The sequence below is a fragment of the Cetorhinus maximus genome, chromosome 10 (genome assembly GCF_964194155.1).
Source record: "Cetorhinus maximus chromosome 10, sCetMax3.hap1.1, whole genome shotgun sequence".
NCBI lineage: Eukaryota > Metazoa > Chordata > Chondrichthyes > Lamniformes > Cetorhinidae > Cetorhinus > Cetorhinus maximus.
This window is the reverse complement of record NC_135888.1, coordinates 1222725-1230916: the sequence shown is the minus strand read 5'-3', so window position 1 is coordinate 1230916 and position 8192 is coordinate 1222725.

Below are 8192 nucleotides of genomic sequence, written 5' to 3'. Positions count from 1 at the left end.
ACAATTCAAAGTAATTAATTGGCTGTAAAGTACTTTGGGACATCAAGATCTGAAAGGCATTATCTAAATGCAAGATTTTTTAAAAAAACAATGCTGCTGAGTTATATTTGTGCTTTTCATTTTTTTTTGAAAACTTAAAAAAAATGCAGGTTTTAAAATTAGGATTTAGCAAAATCCCAATCCTAGGCTTTGCACCCATATCAAGCAATGGTTTTCACTATCTTAATACAGCAAGAGAGGAAGTAAAGCTCTCTTTAAAAACAATCTTGTATCTAATGAATAAAGCAAGAATACATCCCTTATATCAACAGAATTAAACAGTAATGTTCCAATCATACGAAGGTGGTCTGTTTTTACATAACAATGGTAAACTATGAGAAAAGCTCAATAGTAAAATCTCAATTTATTAAATTTATTGCACTAACACGGAACGTAAAAGGAAAAGCTAACTTTTTAGCTAAAAAAACTCTGAAGCATGTTTTGTTACGGCAAAAAATGACAGATTACATTTATGAAGAAAGATTTCAGAAGGGCTTTTTTCACCAATGTTGGGTAGATTAAGGAGTGATTTGATTGGGGGGGTGGGGTGGGAGGGGGGAGGTAGAAAGGGAAGAGGTCTTTAAAATAAGGTGTTTGGCAGGATAAATAATGATAGACTGTTTACTGTGTTTGGTGAGATGGTAACAAGAACACAAATATATGACCATAAAAAGAATCAAAGTGCGTTCAGTTAAAAAAATCTTTAGAGGAAATTAGATTATGGAATTCTTTGTTAAAAGATAACATCTAGAAGTAGAGAATAAGAAATAGCACGTCTTTCTCAGAGGAATCTTGTGTTTAACCAACCTCATTGAATTATTTGAGTATAGAGTAGGCCAAGGCAGTGCAACGGATGTGATACATGAAGACTTTCAGAAAACCTTCGATAAAATGCCAGATGAGACTCATGACAAAGTTCATGTCTTGTGGAGGCAGAAACCAGGTACTAGAATCAATTGAAAAGTGGCTACAGCAGAAAGCAAAAGGTAGGAGTTGAAGACCCACATTTATATAGCACCTTGCACATTCACCAAGCGTCCCAAAGTATTTTACAGCCAAAGACGTACTTTTGAAGTGTAGACACTTATAATGCAGAAAAAATTAAGCAAATTTTCTCAGACTGACAGAGATCTATTTTGGGACCATTGTTATTAACCATATACATAAATTATTCGAACTCAGGAATGAGGCATGGTGTTGCAATTTGCAGATGCAATACTAAATCATGGGATGCAGCTAACCACAATATGGAGTATGCAGCAAAATATAGGAAGACAAACAGGCTTGCAGAGTGGGTGCATAAGATGCGAATTATATTTAATGTAGCGCAATGTGAGGTGGTTCATTTAGGGAGGAGAAATAAGGATGCAATTTGTTTCTTGAAAAGCAAGAAACTATTTCGGAGCAAAGAGATGTGGGAATAGAGGTATATAAATCACGAAAAAGTAGCCAAACAAGCAGGTAAGGCTCTGAAGAGTGCAAACAAAACGCTGGAGATCATTTCTAGAAGGATAGAATAAAGATCAGGGAGATATTGTTAAACTTATATTAACACCCTTGGTTACACCACACTTGGAGTACTGTGTAAAGTTCTGGTCTGTAAAGAATACTGAAGCAGTATTAGGGAAAATTGACTAGGATGGTGCTCATTTCTTTGGAGAAGAGTAAACTAACAGACCATTAGTTTATGACAGAGATGATGACTAACGACAGAGCTTGTTAAATTATTAAGGGGTTTGATGTGGTGAATGAGGAGAACATTTCCATTTGTAGACAAGTGGTATAAGATAGCCACTAACAGATCAAGAAGAATTTAGAAGGATTTCTTTCCACAGTGTGGAAAGAATGGATCTTGCTGCCACATGGAATGTTTGAAGCAGAGAACATTGATGCATTAAAGGGGAAGCTTGACGGACATGAGCGGAGAATACAGGGATAGAGAGGCATGTTTGGAAGAGGTAAAGTGGGAAGAGGCATGTGATGAGTATAACCAACAGCATGGACAGGTTGGGCTGAATGATGTGTTTCCATGCTGCACCTTCTATATAAGAATAATGTTGAAGCAAAGTCTTAACTCTTTTCAATGAATGACACTGTTGCTTGAAAAATGTGTAAAAGCTAAGGGAGCTAAGCGGGCTCATGTGGACACTAACACATGCTGACTTCATGGGAAGAATGGCCTGTTTATATGAAGTAACATATTATAACTATGAAAATCCCTTAAATGAATGGATATCATTGACTTTCTTGGATGTAGCTGTCAGCTTTAAATATGTATTAGAGTCTAATGAAAACACCCAGAATCAGACACCACCATAGTATACCCAAAGCACTTCTTATCCAGCTAGGTCAACATTGTATACTTACCTGAAAACGGGTCATTTTTTTTCTTAAACAAAAACAGAATTACCTGGAAAAACTCAGCAGGTCTGGCAGCATCGGTGGAGAAGAAAACAGTTGACGTTTCGAGTCCTCACGACCCTTCGGCAGAACTGAAGTATAGTTAGGAGAGAGTGTTCTTAATCAGCAGCTTGACAGACATTGCAAATATTGTGACTTCTGCACATTCAACAATCACATGTTGCCATTTACATTCAGGCATTTCAAGCCTAAAAATAAATTACAAATACTATTCAGCTCTCCTACTACGATGCCTAGCCACATATCGGGGGTTATGCAACTTTATATTAGACGTAAAAGATGCAAGGTTATAATGGCTGCATTGTACAATAGCTACAAGACACATTGAAAGATGCCTACAATTTGCAGACTTGCAACTTATCAAGTTAAGGCAAAGAAAATTTGTAAATCAAAGGCAGACCTGAGCATTCTTGTATAATGCCAGCAATTGACTGTCATTTCATTAAGACAGTGTAACAACCATACTAAGTAAAATGCTTTGCATGTTGAACAGGTTTTATCATCCATAATGCAAACTTAAATTCCCAAAGGTCTTTGTGATGGGCCTCCAGCACTGACAATAGTTCTCAGACACAAATATGTATGTAATACATTGATTTGAATGACACAATTCACACAAGACATCAATGTACAATCAACTTATAACTGTTGATAGAATGGGTTTCACCTGGTTTGGTAGAAGTGAGATCAATGACAATACCCGAATCTTAATGTGACAAAATTTCATACATTGCTATTGGGTTATTTTCCTGACTCAGTTAAAAAAAAACAGGAAGCAGATTGTCCTAGTAGTATTTTAAATTGCCTCTTCAAGCAAAACCGACATAACAGCATTTTGAAAAGAGAAGGTTGTCCAGGTGCCCTTCAATGCAAGAGCTGGGTAGGGTTACTAGAAACATACACTCCTGTGACAATACATATTTTCTTGCCCATCTCCTATTTAGCTGTCCCTTTGGTTGAGCACCATTCTCAGACTTTGCTGAGGAAGGGGCAGGCTGCCCGTAGGTTTTTGTTAGAATCACTCTAGTTACAGCCACAGCTAATTTGCTTACCAGCCCTCCAACCACCAACTCCACCCACACCCGCCACCCTCCCCACCCCAGCCCGCCTTTGCATCTGTAAAAATGCTTAGTCTCTATCTGGTACTTTGCTATGAAAGAATGTACTGCATCAGGAATTCCTCATGTTGAGAATCGCATGTCCTACCACTCAGTGGCAGTGTTGGAGCCCTCTCAAGCTGCATCAGCATGTTAAGCTATTACATAACATTTTAGTGAAAACTTATAAATTATACATTTAACTTTTATTTTAGAACAAACTGGTTGATCTATCAAATATTAACAAGCAACTTGATCACCAACAGCTCTTCTTGAGCTTTTTGGCCAGACCAAGACACTAAAAGCTATAAATTATATAAGCTAGATTCAGGAATATACAATATTCCATATATGTATATAAAACTATACCTATTTCTTACTGTGACCAAATTACATACTGAATTTTCAGTCTTTGAAATGCTTTAAGTAACCTTTGAGTTGATTAAAATTGTATACGTCTTTAATAAAAAAAACCTATAATGCCCAATTACTATCATTTCACCATAAACCAATTTGTATTCAAATGCAGATCTAAATCTAGACTAGTGCTGAAATGATCACCAGTAAGAAGTAAACTTTTTATAATACCAATGTTAATTTAATAAAAAATATGAATGAAAGCAACAAATGAAGACAATCAAATGGATTAACAATTTATGGATGTGGTAACGTTTATAATCACACAAAACCTGATATATCTCAAAAGAGGATACAAAATACTGTGAAAACTGTTAGAATATTACACAAACAGACTGATAAAAGTAATAAAAATAAGGCAACAGTCATCAAGCCTAGATGATGAGAACTGCTGAAAAAAGTAGCTTAACAAGGCATTATTTTTGAAAATACTGGAAATAGCACCTTCTTAGATCTTATTTGAAAACCTCTACTGCTGCCCTCCAATCTCACATCAGGTACTATAACTAGTGTTTTAGAGACCTGAACACAATTTTTGTAGAACAGTCATATGAAGATGCATGAAGCAACTATTTTTTTAAATGAAAGATTGTTACAGGTCTTAACAAAATCAAACATATACACCTAAAGGCCTAGCAAAAGAATATTACCCTAACAAATTGTTCCAATTTCTGACACAGACACACAAATCAAATGCCACATTTGCCAAAATAACCGTATGCTTTAGATTTTCATTTCTGATACTGAATGCCTGATATATGTTCTTTACCTTTCACCGCAAATTAAGTTCTTAGTAGTGCTGTTCAATGAATGATGCACAAGACCAGCAATTTTAAAAAAATGTAGAAATGGCCAGTCTAGCGCATTGTGTTCTCTAATACAAATATATTTGTTTGATGAATTATATGATATATATATATAAAATATATATATATATATATATAAAAATATATCTGGGTGCCATGACTACAGTTGATGTAGTTCATTTTTACCTAAATTTTAAATAATGTCTGATGCCTAAAGTAACAATAGTTTAAATATTTAAATACAAAACTGAATTGCATACTATGTTCTTAGGCATTGTGAAAGTACAGGAAACATGGTACCTTTATCTGAATGGCACAAAGGAGACATGTCTCGAGTCCACTCTACAAACTTGAAATTTAACTATTATATATACATACATATATATATATATATATATATATATACACGAAATGGTTAAACAACAGGTAATGTAAATATCATACAGCGATACTAGGGGTATCTGGAACATTGGAGCATTTAAAAAGTAAAACTCAGCATGCTTTTGTATACTGTATCACCAAGAGGCTTTTTCTTGGTGATAATGCCTCCCTATTGTTTACTCTAGCAACTCCCATTTCAGGTCTCTGCCAATATAACCCACTCAGCTCTATGATGGGCCAATTCACACACCTGCCTTTATGAATTTACATTGGAATGACCCAAAAACATATTCCCAATTTCTTTTCTAATGGAGAAATATATCCATAAGCTCATCAACATGATACTGGCTCAGCTCTGCTCTAACTCTTATCACTTTCTTGCATTTCCAAAATTTTGAAACTTTATTCTACCACCTTCACTCAATCCATTTTAAACAGCACAACAAATGCTAACTTCCAAAAGCAGAACATAAATGCTGCTGGATAGTTTTCATGAACCACACAGTTTAAGATTCCCAAGAATGTATGGACAGTATTTCCAAAGTTGTACCTGCTGTAGTAAGTTCTTTCTTGGCCAAAAGGCATGTCACTGATCTGTTTTACTATGCTAATACCACACAGTATTGCAATAAAAGGCCAAATGCAATAAGGCAAGATCTTAAGATTTCTCATTTAACTGGGCTTTGTTTCTTCCTGCTGTCAAGTATGTGCAAAAAACCATATACATGGTCTACAAGAGCACCATCATTTTGCACGAGTAAATTCATTTTGCATATCCCCCCACATCATATTAAGGATTCTTACATCATTTTTTGAGAAAATAGATTAGTTTCAATCCTACTCTGCAAGCACAATGACTTCAAATGAACAGCACGATAGATTAGGTAGCTTTCCACAATCCTTGGCCATTACAGTAAACTCGGTCCTCCTTGGGATACTACTCAACAGGGCTGGGCAATTTTCCTGCATTGAGTAGGGGTGTTACTCTGGTTACTGCCAAACTGAAAAAGAGGCTAATAAAATCAACAGCTATCTAACGAGCCTTCCCAAAAAGGCTGTTGCTCCAGGTACTCTAATCCATCCTAAGATATCAGGAGGCTTTCACCCCATGATGAATCTCAGGTAATAGGACCTCGTACATCTCAAGATATAGGACCATAGTAGTACCCTATTCGAATGGAATGATTTTATGGCTTTTTTTTGAAAAACAGGCAAAATACTTTGAACTCAAGTGTTGTGATCCATTTAGGAAATATGGGTTAAAGACTCAACAACAAACATTCTTCTGGTGTCTTTAACATAATAAATGTCCCAAGGTACTTGACATACAAGCTTCTGCAGAGAAAGGTAATTAAATATTTTCTTGTAATACATTCTTATAGTATGCATTATTGTCACAAATAATGAATCAATTACAACTTTAAAGAGGATTAAATAAACCCACAGAATGAAGTATTAAAGGTCTGGAGGAAAAGATCAGGGAAAATTGACTTGAGGGCATGTCCAAAGTTGAAAATAGCATCACCTGATGGACCTCTGTGCTGAAATTCCTGGAATCCTACAAAAGGGCCGTGGTTGATCTAGATACAGAAAGCCGTAATGGGATGATTCATTCAGAACAAGATGTGAATGGTTATGACCTGGAATGTATTGCCTGAAATTGCAGCGGAAGCAGATACAAGCGTGGCTTTCAAACTAGAATTGGATAAGCACCTGAAGAGAAAAAAAAAACCACAGGGCTACAGGCAAAGGACAGGGGTGTCAGATTAGTTGAGGTGTTCTTGCAAAGAATTGTCATAGACACAATGGGCTGAATGGCCTCCTCCAGTGCTGTAACCATTTAATGATTCTGTCACACAAAGGCAAGACAATTATGCTTGTATGAAAAAAGCTGGTTAAATCCCAACAATATGCAAAAATATAAGCCAGTTGTAGCATAACAAAAGATGGAATTAGCCCATCTAAACAGATACATGAATACATCCATATCTTCTACTAAGAATTCATAGATACCTTCTGTTGGAAGCAGCAATGAAGTCATCTAAACAGATATAGTACATCCAGACACTTGAACAGAAATACCTGGAAAAACTCAGCAGGTCTGGCAGCATCGGTGGAGGAGAAGGGTCATAAGGACTCGAAACGCCAACTGTGCTCTCCTCTGCCGATGCTGCCAGACCTGCTGAGTTTTTCCAGGTATTTCTGTTTCTGTTTTGGATTTCCAGCATCCGCAGTTTTTTGCTTTTATCCAGACACTTGAAGTCTCTAACTAGTGCAGATGTAGGACTATGAATCAAGGTTCACATTGTAACTTAAGATAAGGCACAGTCATCTTGCTTCATGCTAATCTTTGCTGCTGTGAAGGGGAATCAGACCATCTCTGTGAAGGAATAGATTTAACTGGCATGATCTTTGTCACAGGAAAAAATGTTCCACACCTAAATGTCATCCACCGAGATTGGTTATGACAGAAAAGATTAAAGAGCTTAGAAGTGGTCACCTTTGCTGTAAAAAAAGAACCTTCAACATGATTGGTCTATAAAAGTTGGATGGAGGGAGCGAACAATCACCTAATGCATGAAATATCTGGAATTTTACATATGACTCAGAATTCAAACTAATGCCCAGGTCAGAGTACATGAAATACTTAATTCAGCATTCAGTGCACAATACCTGAAAATTCACAGAGATGGATAGATCTCTCAAGACATGTGCCCTTTATTGGGAGCCTGACTTAAAACACTCACCCCTAATTCAAGTTTAAGGCCAGAATATGGCAAGACTTGTAGTGTTGGTCTTGAAAGAAAGCATGATTGGTCAATCATCCTTAGTTACAAATACTTAGGATTATTTGGCTATTTACTAAGCGCATTCTACTCTGGAAATCCATGATTTGGCTGAACAATTTCCCCTCAATAACAGTACTAAAATCAGCCAGTTCAGCTACTTACTTTCTCCTTTTTCTTAGCAAGTACTACCACAATCCAAGAAACATTACTTACAGGAGAACTGAAAAAGGAGACAGGTAGAT